Source organism: Pseudophryne corroboree, unplaced genomic scaffold (genome assembly GCF_028390025.1).
Source record: "Pseudophryne corroboree isolate aPseCor3 unplaced genomic scaffold, aPseCor3.hap2 scaffold_984, whole genome shotgun sequence".
Taxonomy (NCBI): Eukaryota; Metazoa; Chordata; class Amphibia; order Anura; family Myobatrachidae; genus Pseudophryne; species Pseudophryne corroboree.
Genome location: NW_026970564.1, coordinates 192842 through 205769, shown reverse-complemented (window position 1 = coordinate 205769; position 12928 = coordinate 192842). Strand labels below are relative to the sequence as shown.

At 50.1% G+C, this 12928-nt stretch overlaps 18 non-coding genes and 2 pseudogenes across 18 annotated transcripts; 8 read left to right on the top strand and 12 right to left on the bottom strand.

The window, feature by feature from the left end:
* Window positions 1-270: 270 nt before the first annotated feature.
* Window positions 271-434, top strand: LOC135048891 (U1 spliceosomal RNA). Its single transcript, XR_010240683.1, has one exon. It is a non-coding gene; the product is annotated as a U1 spliceosomal RNA (small nuclear RNA).
* A 151-nt stretch (window positions 435-585) lies between these two features.
* LOC135048913 (U1 spliceosomal RNA) lies at window positions 586-748 on the top strand. Its single transcript, XR_010240704.1, has one exon. It is a non-coding gene; the product is annotated as a U1 spliceosomal RNA (small nuclear RNA).
* A 674-nt stretch (window positions 749-1422) lies between these two features.
* LOC135049020 (U1 spliceosomal RNA) lies at window positions 1423-1586 on the top strand. The gene has a single exon (XR_010240793.1). It is a non-coding gene; the product is annotated as a U1 spliceosomal RNA (small nuclear RNA).
* Window positions 1587-1738: 152 nt separating this feature from the next.
* Window positions 1739-1901, top strand: LOC135048977 (U1 spliceosomal RNA). Its single transcript, XR_010240757.1, has one exon. It is a non-coding gene; the product is annotated as a U1 spliceosomal RNA (small nuclear RNA).
* A 674-nt stretch (window positions 1902-2575) lies between these two features.
* On the top strand, window positions 2576-2739 carry LOC135049010 (U1 spliceosomal RNA). The gene has a single exon (XR_010240784.1). It is a non-coding gene; the product is annotated as a U1 spliceosomal RNA (small nuclear RNA).
* Window positions 2740-2891: 152 nt separating this feature from the next.
* LOC135048959 (U1 spliceosomal RNA) lies at window positions 2892-3027 on the top strand (annotated as a pseudogene).
* An 848-nt stretch (window positions 3028-3875) lies between these two features.
* On the bottom strand, window positions 3876-4038 carry LOC135048939 (U1 spliceosomal RNA). The gene has a single exon (XR_010240729.1). It is a non-coding gene; the product is annotated as a U1 spliceosomal RNA (small nuclear RNA).
* A 152-nt stretch (window positions 4039-4190) lies between these two features.
* Window positions 4191-4354, bottom strand: LOC135049021 (U1 spliceosomal RNA). The gene has a single exon (XR_010240794.1). It is a non-coding gene; the product is annotated as a U1 spliceosomal RNA (small nuclear RNA).
* Window positions 4355-5028: 674 nt separating this feature from the next.
* Window positions 5029-5191, bottom strand: LOC135048927 (U1 spliceosomal RNA). Its single transcript, XR_010240717.1, has one exon. It is a non-coding gene; the product is annotated as a U1 spliceosomal RNA (small nuclear RNA).
* A 142-nt stretch (window positions 5192-5333) lies between these two features.
* Window positions 5334-5497, bottom strand: LOC135049038 (U1 spliceosomal RNA). Its single transcript, XR_010240810.1, has one exon. It is a non-coding gene; the product is annotated as a U1 spliceosomal RNA (small nuclear RNA).
* Window positions 5498-6171: 674 nt separating this feature from the next.
* Window positions 6172-6334, bottom strand: LOC135048950 (U1 spliceosomal RNA). The gene has a single exon (XR_010240738.1). It is a non-coding gene; the product is annotated as a U1 spliceosomal RNA (small nuclear RNA).
* A 152-nt stretch (window positions 6335-6486) lies between these two features.
* LOC135048907 (U1 spliceosomal RNA) lies at window positions 6487-6650 on the bottom strand. The gene has a single exon (XR_010240698.1). It is a non-coding gene; the product is annotated as a U1 spliceosomal RNA (small nuclear RNA).
* A 674-nt stretch (window positions 6651-7324) lies between these two features.
* Window positions 7325-7487, bottom strand: LOC135048926 (U1 spliceosomal RNA). The gene has a single exon (XR_010240716.1). It is a non-coding gene; the product is annotated as a U1 spliceosomal RNA (small nuclear RNA).
* A 152-nt stretch (window positions 7488-7639) lies between these two features.
* On the bottom strand, window positions 7640-7803 carry LOC135048896 (U1 spliceosomal RNA). Its single transcript, XR_010240688.1, has one exon. It is a non-coding gene; the product is annotated as a U1 spliceosomal RNA (small nuclear RNA).
* Window positions 7804-8502: 699 nt separating this feature from the next.
* Window positions 8503-8637, bottom strand: LOC135048983 (U1 spliceosomal RNA; annotated as a pseudogene).
* Window positions 8638-8789: 152 nt separating this feature from the next.
* On the bottom strand, window positions 8790-8953 carry LOC135048904 (U1 spliceosomal RNA). Its single transcript, XR_010240696.1, has one exon. It is a non-coding gene; the product is annotated as a U1 spliceosomal RNA (small nuclear RNA).
* Window positions 8954-9627: 674 nt separating this feature from the next.
* On the bottom strand, window positions 9628-9790 carry LOC135048971 (U1 spliceosomal RNA). The gene has a single exon (XR_010240753.1). It is a non-coding gene; the product is annotated as a U1 spliceosomal RNA (small nuclear RNA).
* A 152-nt stretch (window positions 9791-9942) lies between these two features.
* On the bottom strand, window positions 9943-10106 carry LOC135049008 (U1 spliceosomal RNA). The gene has a single exon (XR_010240782.1). It is a non-coding gene; the product is annotated as a U1 spliceosomal RNA (small nuclear RNA).
* Window positions 10107-11884: 1778 nt separating this feature from the next.
* LOC135049027 (U1 spliceosomal RNA) lies at window positions 11885-12048 on the top strand. Its single transcript, XR_010240800.1, has one exon. It is a non-coding gene; the product is annotated as a U1 spliceosomal RNA (small nuclear RNA).
* A 152-nt stretch (window positions 12049-12200) lies between these two features.
* LOC135048962 (U1 spliceosomal RNA) lies at window positions 12201-12363 on the top strand. Its single transcript, XR_010240748.1, has one exon. It is a non-coding gene; the product is annotated as a U1 spliceosomal RNA (small nuclear RNA).
* The last annotated feature ends 565 nt before the right edge of the window (window positions 12364-12928 follow it).

Sequence of the window (12928 nt, the reverse complement as noted above, 5' to 3'; positions counted from 1 at the left end):
CCCACTGCTTGGATGACATCACCGTATGCAAATCCGTCTTCTGCAGAACTTCCCCCAGGAATGCTTGCACTAGTTGTTGCATTTGGTTTGTTGTTTGGGGGTGCTTCAGTATTAGGCAGCCTTCTGCCCTCCCATGTTCATCTGAAAATATGTGTTCTCCCTGCAGTTGTTGTCCCCAGATGAGAGTTCCCTTGTGCTGCCTCAGTTGAATCTCCTTTACTTGACAGAGATGTGCCTGAGCAGCGGCCCTCCCCAGCTCTATCCCAAATCATACTTATTTTGCATAGGAGATACCATGGTCATGAAGATTATTCTCCCAGGGTGAGGTTCATTCATTGCATTATGGGTATGCTGACCCCTGTGATTTCCCCAAATGTGGGAAACTCGACTGCTTTATTTGTGGTAGTGGGGGACTGTGTTTGTGTTTTCCTCTGGTCAGCTCTGGTAAAAGTCAGATTTCTTTGTTCAGATCTTCCTCTAGCCTTGTTCTTCTTTCGAGAGTTCCCTTGTGCTGCCTCAGTTGGATCTCCTTCACTTGACAGGGGGGTGCCCAAGCAGAGACCCTCCCCAGCTCTAGCCCAACTCCTACTTACCTGCCAGGTGAGATACTATGATCATGAAGGTGCTTCTCCCAGGGCAAGGCTCACCCATTGCACTCTGGGTGTGCTGCCCCTGCGATTTCCCCAAATGTGGGAAACTTGACTGCATAATTTGTGTTTCCCCTGGTCGGCTCTCGTGTAATTCAGATCTCTTTGTCTCAGGTCTCTCTCCAACCTAGTTTGCTGTCTGTTTCCACTTCTCTTTTCTTCAGCCGCTCCCTTCTATACCCTTGTGCACTATCCTGACTTCTCCTCCCGTCTGCTTACTTTGTGCCTTCCAATGCACAATGCAAACTACAGGTAGTGCTGCAAGGCCCACACCCTTTTACTTGCCTTACAGAGCAGCTCTGGAGATGTTACAGTGCCCAGCTGCTGCAAGAAATCAGCTTGAATGCTTCAGGGGATGGGGCATGGCCAACATGAGCCCCACACCAAAGGAGGGTGGAGGTGTTTAATGCGAACTAGGGGTCATCCAAGCACTGCAAAAGGCCGCCATGCCCTGCACGCTCCTTTTCTCTTTTCATATGCAGATGAGGGTTGAAGCCAACTTTGACCCACTGCTTGGATGACATCACCGTATGCAAATCCGTCTTCTGCAGAACTTCCCCCAGGAATGCTTGCACTAGTTGTTGCATTTGGTTTGTTGTTTGGGGGTGCTTCAGTATTAGGCAGCATTCTGCCCTCCCATGTTCATCTGAAAATATGTGTTCTCCCTGCAGTTGTTGTCCCCAGATGAGAGTTCCCTTGTGCTGCCTCAGTTGAATCTCCTTTACTTGACAGAGATGTGCATGAGCAGCGGCCCTCCCCAGCCCTATTCCAAATCATACTTATTTTGCATAGGAGATACCATGGTCATGAAGATTGTTCTCCCAGGGTGAGGTTCATTCATTGCATTTTGGGTATGCTGACCCCTGTGATTTCCCCAAATGTGGGAAACTTGACTGCATTATTTGTGGTAGTGGGGGACTGTGTTTGTGCTTTCCTCTGGTCAGCTCTGGTAAAAGTCAGATTTCTTTGTCTCAGATTTTCCTCTAGCCTTGTTCTTCTTTCGAGAGTTCCCTTGTGCTGCCTCAGTTGGATCTCCTTCAGTTTACAGGGGGGTACCCGAGCAGCGATCCTCCCCAGCTCTAGCCCAACTCCTACTTACCTGCCAGGTGAGATACTATGATCATGAAGGTGCTTCTCCCAGGGCAAGGCTCACCCATTGCACTCTAGGTGTGCTGCTCCTGCGATTTCCCCAAATGTGGGAAACTTGACTGCATAATTTGTGTTTCCCCTGGTCGGCTCTCGTATAATTCAGATCTCTTTGTCTCAGGTCTCTCTCCAGCCTAGTTTGCTGTCTGTTTCCACTTCTCTTTTCTTGAGCCGCTCCCTTCTATGCCCTTGCGCACTATCCTGACTTCTCCTCCTGTCTGCTTACTTTGTGCCTTCCAACGCACAATGCGAACTACAGGTAGTGCTGCAGGGCCCACACCCTTTTACTTGCCTTACAGAGCAGCTCTGGAGCTGTTACAGTGCCCAGCTGCTGCAAGAAATCAGCTTGAATGCTTCAGGGGCTGGGGCATAGCCAACATGAGCCCCACACCAAAGGAGGGTGGAGGTGTTTAATGCAAACTAGGGGTCAGCCAAGTGCCGCAAAAGGCCACCATGCCCTGCACGCCCCTTTTCTCTTTTCATATGCAGACGAGGGTTGAAGCCAACTTTGACCCACTGCTTGGATGACATCACCATATGCAAATCCATCTGCGGCAGGCCTTCCCCCAGGAATGCTTGCACTAGTTGTTGCATTTGGTTTGTTGTTTGGGGGTGCTTCAGTATTAGGCAGCTTTCTGCCCTCCCATGTTCATCTGAAAATATATGTTCTCCCTGCAGTTGTTGTCCCCAGATGAGAGTTCCCTTGTGCTGCCTCAGTTGAATCTCCTTTACTTGACAGAGATGTGCATGAGCAGCGGCCCTCCCCTGCCCTATTCCAAATCATACTTATTTTGCATAGGAGATACCATGGTCATGAAGATTTTTCTCCCAGGGTGAGGTTCATTCATTGCATTTTGGGTATGCTGACCCCTGTGATTTCCCCAAATGTGGGAAACTCAACTGCATTATTTGTGGTAGTGGGGGACTGTGTTTGTGCTTTCCTCTGGTCAGCTCTAGTAAAAGTCAGATTTCTTTGTCTCACATTTTCCTCTAGCCTTGTTCTTCTTTCGAGAGTTCCCTTGTGCTGCCTTTGTTGGATCTCCTTCACTTTACAGGGGGGTACCCGAGCAGCGACCCTCCCCAGCTCTAGCCCAACTCCTACTTACCTGCCAGGTGAGATACTATGATCATGAAGGTGCTTCTCCCAGGGCAAGGCTCACCCATTGTACTCTGGGTGTGCTGCTCCTGCGATTTCCCCAAATGTGGGAAACTTGACTGCATAATTTGTGTTTCCCCTCGTCGGCTCTCGTATAATTCAGATCTCTTTGTCTCAGGTCTCTCTCCAGCCTAGTTTGCTGTCTGTTTCCACTTCTCTTTTCTTCAGCCGCTCCCTTCTATACCCTTGTGCACTATCCTGACTTCTCCTCCCGTCTGCTTACTTTGTGCCTTCCAATGCACAATGCAAACTACAGGTAGTGCTGCAGGGCCCACACCCTTTTACTTGCCTTACAGAGCAGCTCTGGAGCTGTTACAGTGCCCAGCTGCTGCAAGAAATCTGCTTGAATGCTTCAGGGGATGGGACATGGCCAACATGAGCCCCACACCAAAGGAGGGTGGAGCAGAAGGCTGACTAATACTGAAGCACCCCCAAACAACAAACCAAATGCAACAACTAGTGCAAGCATTCCTGGGGGAAGGCCTGCCGCAGATGGATTTGCATATGGTGATGTCATCCAAGCAGTGGGTCAAAGTTGGCTTCAACCCTCGTCTGCATATGAAAACAGAAAAGGGGCGTGCAGGGCATGGTGGCCTTTTGCGGCGCTTGACCGACCCCTAGTTTGCATTAAACACCTCCACCCTCCTTCGGTGTGGGGCTCATGTTGGCTATGCCCCAGCCCCTGAAGCATTCAAGCTGATTTCTTGCAGCAGCTGGGCACTGTAACAGCTCCAGAGCTGCTCTGTAAGGCAAGTAAAAGGGTGTGGGCCCTGCAGCACTACCTGTAGTTTGCATTGTGCATTGGAAGGCACAAAGTAAGCAGACGGGAGGAGAAGTCAGGATAGTGCACAAGGGTATAGAAGGGAGCGGCTGAAGAAAAGAGAAGTGGAAACAGACAGCAAACTAGGCTGGAGAGAGACAAAGAGATCTGAATTATACGAGAGCCGACCAGGGGAAACACAAATTATGCAGTCAAGTTTCCCACATTTGGGGAAATCGCAGGAGCAGCACACCCAGAGTGCAATGGGTGAGCCTTGCCCTGGGAGAAGCACCTTCATGATCATAGTATCTCACCTGGCAGGTAAGTAGGAGTTGGGCTAGAGCTGGGGAGGGTCGCTGCTCGGGTACCCCCCTGTCAAGTGAAGGAGATCCAACTGAGGCAGCACAAGGGAACTCTCGAAAGAAGAACAAGGCAAGAGGAAAATCTGAGACAAAGAAATCTGACTTTTACCAGAGCTGACCAGAGGAAAGCACAAACACAGTCCCCCACTACCACAAATAATGCAGTTGAGTTTCCCACATTTGGGGAAATCACAGGGGTCAGCATACCCAAAATGCAATGAATGAACCTCACCCTGGGAGAACAATCTTCATGACCATGGTATCTCCTATGCAAAATAAGTATGATTTGGAATAGGGCTGGGGAGGGCCGCTGCTCTGGCACATCTCTGTCAAGTAAAGGAGATTCAACTGAGGCAGCACAAGGGAACTCTCATCTGGGGACAACAACTGCAGGGAGAACACATATTTTCAGATGAACATGGGAGGGCAGAAGGCTGCCTAATACTGAAGCACCCCCAAACAACAAACCAAATGCAACAACTAGTGCAAGCATTCCTGGGGGAAGTTCTGCAGAAGACGGATTTGCATACGGTGATGTCATACAAGCAGTGGGTCAAAGTTGGCTTCAACCCTCATCTGCATATGAAAAGAGAAAAGGGGCGTGCAGGGCATGGTGGCCTTTTGCGGTGCTTGGATGACCCCTAGTTCGCATTAAACACCTCCACCCTCCTTTGGTGTGGGGCTCATGTTGGCCATGCCCCATCCCCTGAAGCATTCAAGCAGATTTCTTGCAGCAGCTGGGCACTGTAACAGCTCCAGAGCTGCTCTGTAAGGCAAGTAAAAGGGTGTGGGCCCTGCAGCACTACCTGTAGTTTGCATTGTGCATTGGAAGGCACAAAGTAAGCAGACGGGAGGAGAAGTCAGGATAGTGCACAAGGGTATAGAAGGGAGCGGCTGAAGAAAAGAGAAGTGGAAACAGACAGCAAACTAGGCTGGAGAGAGACCTGAGACAAAGAGATCTGAATTATACGAGAGCCGACCAGGGGAAACACAAATTATGCAGTCAAGTTTCCCACATTTGGGGAAATCGCAGGGGCAGCACACCCAGAGTGCAATGGGTGAGCCTTGCCCTGGGAGAAGCACCTTCATGATCATAGTATCTCACCTGGCAGGTAAGTAGGAGTTGGGCTAGAGCTGGGGAGGGTCTCTGCTCGGGCACCCCCCTGTCAAGTGAAGGAGATCCAACTGAGGCAGCACAAGGGAACTCTCAAAAGAAGAACAAGGCTCTGAAACAAAGAAATCTGACTTTTACCAGAGCTGACCAGAGGAAAACACAAACACAGTCCCCCACTACCACAAATAAAGCAGTCGAGTTTCCCACATTTGGGGAAATCACAGGGGTCAGCATACCCAGAATGCAATGAATGAACCTCACCCTGGGAGAATAATCTTCATGACCATGGTATCTCCTATGCAAAATAAGTATGATTTGGGATAGAGCTGGGGAGGGCCGCTGCTCAGGCACATCTCTGTCAAGTTAAGGAGATTCAACTGAGGCAGCACAAGGGAACTCTCATCTAGGGACAACAACTGCAGGGAGAACACATATTTTCAGATGAACATGGGAGGGCAGACGGCTGCCTAATACTGAAGCACCCCCAAACAACAAACCAAATGCAACAACTAGTGCAAGCATTCCTGGGGGAAGGCCTGCCGCAGATGGATTTGCATATGGTGATGTCATCCAAGCAGTGGGTCAAAGTTGGCTTCAACCCTCGTCTGCATATGAAAACAGAAAAGGGGCGTGCAGGGCATGGTGGCCTTTTGCTGCGCTTGTCTGACCCCTAGTTTGCATTAAACACCTCCACCCTTCTTCGGTGTGGGGCTCATGTTGGCTATGCCCCAGCCCCTGAAGCATTCAAGCTGATTTCTTGCAGCAGCTTGGCACTGCAACAGCTCCAGAGCTGCTCTGTAAGGCAAGTAAAAGGGTGTGGGCCCTGCAGCACTACCTGTAGTTTGCATTGTGCATTGGAAGGCACAAAGTAAGCAGACGGGAGGAGAAGTCAGGATAGTGCACAAGGGTATAGAAGGGAGCGGCTGAAGAAAAGAGAAGTGGAAACAGACAGCAAACTAGGCTGGAGAGAGACCTGAGACAAAGAGATCTGAATTATACGAGAGCCGACCAGGGGAAACACAAATTATGCAGTCAAGTTTCCCACATTTGGGGAAATCGCAGGAGCAGCACACCCAGAGTACAATGGGTGAGCCTTGCCCTGGGAGAAGCACCTTCATGATCATAGTATCTCACCTGGCAGGTAAGTAGGAGTTGGGCTAGAGCTGGGGAGGGTCGCTGCTCGGGTACCCCCCTGTAAAGTGAAGGAGATCCAACTGAGGCAGCACAAGGGAACTCTCGAAAGAAGAACAAGGCTAAAGGAAAATCTGAGACAAAGAAATCTGACTTTTACCAGAGCTGACCAGAGGAAAGCACAAACACAGTCTCCCACTACCACAAATAATGCAGTCAAGTTTCCCACATTTGGGGAAATCACAGGGGTCAGCATACCCAAAATGCAATGAATGAACCTCACCCTGGGAGAAAAATCTTCATGACCATGGTATCTCCTATGCAAAATAAGTATGATTTGGAATAGGGCTGGGGAGGGCCGCTGCTCATGCACATCTCTGTCAAGTAAAGGAGATTCAACTGAGGCAGCACAAGGGAACTCTCATCTTGGGACAACAACTGCAGGGAGAACATATATTTTCAGATGAACATGGGAGGGCAGAAGGCTGCCTAATACTGAAGCACCCCCAAACAACAAACCAAATGCAACAACTAGTGCAAGCATTCCTGGGGGAAGGCCTGCCGCAGATGGATTTGCATATGGTGATGTCATCCAAGCAGTGGGTCAAAGTTGGCTTCAACCCTCGTCTGCATATGAAAAGAGAAAAGGGGCGTGCAGGGCATGGTGGCCTTTTGCGGCGCTTGGCTGACCCCTAGTTTGCATTAAACACCTCCACCCTCCTTTGGTGTGGGGCTCATGTTGGCTATGCCCCAGCCCCTGAAGCATTCAAGCTGATTTCTTGCAGCAGCTGGGCACTGTAACAGCTCCAGAGCTGCTCTGTAAGGCAAGTAAAAGGGTCTGGGCCCTGCAGCACTACCTGTAGATCGCATTGTGCGTTGGAAGGCACAAAGTAAGCAGACAGGAGGAGAAGTCAGGATAGTGCGCAAGGGCATAGAAGGGAGCGGCTCAAGAAAAGAGAAGTGGAAACAGACAGCAAACTAGGCTGGAGAGAGACCTGAGACAAAGAGATCTGAATTATACGAGAGCCGACCAGGGGAAACACAAATTATGCAGTCAAGTTTCCCACATTTGGGGAAATCGCAGGGGCAGCACACCCAGAGTGCAATGGGTGAGCCTTGCCCTGGGAGAAGCACCTTCATGATCATAGTATCTCACCTGGCAGGTAAGTAGGAGTTGGGCTAGAGCTGGGGAGGGTCGCTGTTCGGGCACCCCCCTGTCAAGTGAAAGAGATCCAACTGAGGCAGCACAAGGGAACTCTCGAAAGAAGAACAAGGCTAGAGGAAGATCTGAGACAAAGAAATCTGACTTTTTCCAGAGCTGACCAGAGGAAAGCACAAACACAGTCCCCCACTACCACAAATAATGCAGTCGAGTTTCCCACATTTGGGGAAATCACAGGGGTCAGCATACCCAGAATGCAATGAATGAACCTCACCTTGGGAGAACAATCTTCATGACCATGGTATCGCCTATGCAAAATAAGTATGATTTGGGATAGGGCTGGGGAGGGCCGCTGCTCAGGCACATCTCTGTCAAGTAAAGGAGATTCAACTGAGGCAGCACAAGGGAACTCTCATCTGGGGACAACAACTGCAGGGAGAACACATATTTTCAGATGAACATGTGAGGGCAGAAGGCTGCCTAATACTGAAGCACCCCCAAACAACAAACCAAATGCAACAACTAGTGCAAGCATTCCTGGGGGAAGGCCTGCAGCAGATGGATTTGCATATGGTGATGTCATCCAAGCAGTGGGTCAAAGTTGGCTTCAACCCTCGTCTGCATATGAAAAGAGAAAAGGGGCGTGCAGGGCATGGCGGCCTTTTGCAGCGCTTGGATGACCCCTAGTTCGCATTACACACCTCCACCCTCCTTCGGTGTGGGGCTCATGTTGGCTATGCCCCAGCCCCTGAAGCATTCAAGCTGATTTCTTGCAGCAGCTGGGCACTGTAACTGCTCCAGAGCTACTCTGTAAGGCAAGTAAAAGGGTGTGGGCCCTGCAGCACTACCTGTAGTTCGCATTGTGCGTTGGAAGGCACGAAGTAAGCAGACGGGAGAAGTCAGGATAGTGCGCAAGGGCATAGAAGGGAGCGGCTCAAGAAAAGAGAAGTGGAAACAGACAGCAAACTAGGCTGGAGAGAGACCTGAGACAAAGAGATCTGAATTATACGAGAGCCGACTAGGGGAAACACAAATTATGCAGTCACGTTTCCCACATTTGGGGAAATCGCAGGAGCAGCACACCCAGAGTGCAATGGTTGAGCCTTGCCCTGGGAGAAGCACCTTCATGATCATAGTATCTCACCTGGCAGGTAAGTAGGAGTTGGGCTAGAGCTGGGGAGGGTCGCTGCTCGGGTTCCCCCCTGTGAAGTGAAGGAGATCCAACTGAGGCAGCACCAGGGAACTCTCGAAAGAAGAACAAGGCTAGAGGAAGATCTGAGACAAAGAAATCTGACTTTTACCAGAGCTGACCAGAGGAAAGCACAAACACAGTCTCCCACTACCACAAATAATGCAGTCAAGTTTCCCACATTTGGGGAAATCACAGGGGTCAGCATACCCAAAATGCAATGAATGAACCTCACCCTGGGAGAAAAATCTTCATGACCATGGTATCTCCTATGCAAAATAAGTATGATTTGGAATAGGGCTGGGGAGGGCCGCTGCTCATGCACATCTCTGTCAAGTAAAGGAGATTCAACTGAGGCAGCACAAGGGAACTCTCATCTTGGGACAACAACTGCAGGGAGAACATATATTTTCAGATGAACATGGGAGGGCAGAGGACTGCCTAATACTGAAGCACCCCCAAACAACAAACCAAATGCAACAACTAGTGCAAGCATTCCTGGGGGAAGGCCTGCCGCAGATGGATTTGCATATGGTGATGTCATCCAAGCAGTGGGTCAAAGTTGGCTTCAACCCTCGTCTGCATATGAAAAGAGAAAAGGGGCGTGCAGGGCATGGTGGCCTTTTGCGGCGCTTGGCTGACCCCTAGTTTGCATTAAACACCTCCACCCTCCTTTGGTGTGGGGCTCATGTTGGCTATGCCCCAGCCCCTGAAGCATTCAAGCTGATTTCTTGCAGCAGCTGGGCACTGTAACAGCTCCAGAGCTGCTCTGTAAGGCAAGTAAAAGGGTGTGGGCCCTGCAGCACTACCTGTAGTTCGCATTGTGCGTTGGAAGGCACAAAGTAAGCAGACAGGAGGAGAAGTCAGGATAGTGCGCAAGGGCATAGAAGTAAGCGGCTCAAGAAAAGAGAAGTGGAAACAGACAGCAAACTAGGCTGGAGAGAGATCTGAGACAAAGAGATCTGAATTATACGAGAGCCGACCAGGGGAAACACAAATTATACAGTCAAGTTTCCCACATTTGGGGAAATCGCAGGAGCAGCACACCCAGAGTGCAATGGGTTTGCCTTGCCCTGGGAGAAGCACCTTCATGATCATAGTATCTCACCTGGCAGGTAAGTAGGAGTTGGGCTAGAGCTGGGGAGGGTCGCTGCTAGGGTACCCCCCTGTAAAGTGAAGGAGATCCAATTAAGGCAGCACAAGGGAACTCTCGAAAGAAGAACAAGGCTAGAGGAAAATCTGAGACAAAGAAATCTGACTTTTACCAGAGCTGACCAGAGGAAAGCACAAACACAGTCCCCCACTACCACAAATAATGCAGTTGAGTTTCCCACATTTGGGGAAATCACAGGGGTCAGCATACCCAAAATGCAATGAATGAACCTCACCCTGGGAGAAAAATCTTCATGACCATGGTATCTCCTATGCAAAATAAGTATGATTTGGAATAGGGCTGGGGAGGGCCGCTGCTCATGCACATCTCTGTCAAGTAAAGGAGATTTAACTGAGGCAGCACAAGGGAACTCTCATCTGGGGACAACAACTGCAGGGAGAACACATATTTTCAGATGAACATGGGAGGGCAGAAGGCTGCCTAATACTGAAGCACCCCCAAACAACAAACCAAATGCAACAACTAGTGCAAGCATTCCTGGGGGAAGTTCTGCAGAAGACGGATTTGCATACGGTGATGTCATCCAAGCAGTGGGTCAAAGTTGGCTTCAACCCTCATCTGCATATGAAAAGAGAAAAGGGGCGTGCAGGGCATGGCGGCCTTTTGCGGTGCTTGGATGACCCCTAGTTCGCATTAAACACCTCCACCCTCCTTTGGTGTGGGGCTCATGTTGGCCATGCCCCATCCCCTGGAGCATTCAAGCTGATTTCTTGCAGCAGCTGGGCACTGTAACAGCTCCAGAGCTGCTCTGTAAGGCAAGTAAAAGGGTGTGGGCCCTGCAGCACTACCTGTAGTTTGCATTGTGCATTGGAAGGCACAAAGTAAGCAGACGGGAGGAGAAGTCAGGATAGTGCACAAGGGTATAGAAGGGAGCGGCTGAAGAAAAGAGAAGTGGAAGCCTTGACCCCGGACTAAGAGAAAAGAATGCCCTTGCGCACTATCCTGACTTCTCCTCCCGTCTGCTTAATTTGTGCCTTCCAACGCACAATGCGAACAACAGGTGGTGCTGCAGGGCCCACACACTTTTACTTGCCTTACAGAACAGCTCTGGAGCTGTTACAGTGCCCAGCTGCTGCAAGAAATCAGCTTGAATGCATCAGGGGATGGGGCATGGCCAACATGAGCCCCACACCAAAGGAGGGTGGGGGTGTTTAATGCGAACTAGGGGTCATCCAAGCACTGCAAAAGGCCGCCATGCCCTGCATGCCCCTTTTCTCTTTTCATATGCAGATGAGGGTTCCAGTCAACTTTGGCCCACTGCTTGGATTTACATCACCGTATGCAAATCCGTCTGCTGCAGACCTTCCCCCAGGAGTGCTTGTACTAGTTGTTGCATATGGGCCCTCATTCCGAGTCGTTCGCTCTGTAAATTTCATCGCATCGCAGTGAAATTCTGCTTAGTACGCATGCGCAATATTCGCACTGCGACTGCGCCAAGTAATTTTACAATGAAGAAAGTATTTTTACTCACGGCTTTTTCTTCGCTCCGGCGATCGTAATGTGATTGACAGGAAATGGGTGTTACTGGGCGGAAACAGGCCGTTTTATGGGCGTGTGGGAAAAAACGCTACAGTTTCCGGAAAAAACGCAGGAGTGGCCGGAGAAACGGGGGAGTGTCTGGGCGAACTCTGGGAGTGTTTGTGACGTCAAACCAGGAACGACAAGCACTGAACTGATCGCAGATGCAGAGTAAGTCTGAAGCTACTCTGAAACTGCTAAGTAGTTTGTAATCGCAATATTGCGAATACATCGGTCGCAATTTTAAGAAGCTAAGATTCACTCCCAGTAGGCGGCGGCTTAGCGTGTGTAACTCTGCTAAAATCGCCTTGCGAGCGATCAACTCGGAATGAGGGCCATGGTTTGATATTTGATGGTGCTTCAGTATTAGGCAGCCTTCCGCCCTCCCATGTTCATCTGAAAAGATGTGGTCTCCCTGCAGTTGTTGTCCCCAGATGAGAGTTCCCTTGTGCTGCCTCAGTTGAATCTCCTTTACTTGACAGAGATGTGCCTGAGCAGCGGCCCTCACCAGCCCTATCCCAAATCATACTTATTTTGCATAGGAGATACCATGGTCATGAAGATTGTTCTCCCAGGGTTAGGTTCATTCATTGCATTCTGGGTATGCTGACCCCTGTGATTTCCCCAAATGTGGGAAACTCGACTGCATTATTTGTGGTAGTGGGGGACTGTGTTTGTGCTTTCCTCTGGTCAGCTCTGGTAAAAGTCAGATTTCTTTGTCTCAGATTTTCCTCTAGCCTTGTTCTTCTTTCGAGAGTTCCCTTGTGCTGCCTTAATTGGATCTCCTTCACTTTACAGGGGGGTACCCTAGCAGCGACCCTCCCCAGCTCTAGCCCAACTCCTACTTACCTGCCAGGTGAGATACTATGATCATGAAGGTGCTTCTCCCAGGGCAAGGCTAACCCATTGCACTCTGGGTGTGCTGCTCCTGCGATTTCCCCAAATGTGGGAAACTTGACTGTATAATTTGTGTTTCCCCTGGTCGGCTCTCGTATAATTCAGATCTCTTTGTCTCAGATCTCTCTCCAGCCTAGTTTGCTGTCTGTTTCCACTTCTCTTTTCTTGAGCCGCTTACTTCTATGCCCTTGCGCACTATCCTGACTTCTCCTCCTGTCTGCTTACTTTGTGCCTTCCAACGCACAATGCGAACTACAGGTAGTGCTGCAGGGCCCACACCCTTTTACTTGCCTTACAGAGCAGCTCTGGAGCTGTTACAGTGCCCAGCTGCTGCAAGAAATCAGCTTGAATGCTTCAGGGGCTGGGGCATAGCCAACATGAGCCCCACACCAAAGGAGGGTGGAGGTGTTTAATGCAAACTAGGGGTCAGCCAAGCGCCGCAAAAGGCCACCATGCCCTGCACGCCCCTTTTCTCTTTTCATATGCAGACGAGGGTTGAAGCCAACTTTGACCCACTGCTTGGATGACATCACCATATGCAAATCCATCTGCGGCAGGCCTTCCCCCAGGAATGCTTGCACTAGTTGTTGCATTTGGTTTGTTGTTTGGGGGTGCTTCAGTATTAGGCAGTCCTCTGCCCTCCCATGTTCATCTGAAAATATATGTTCTCCC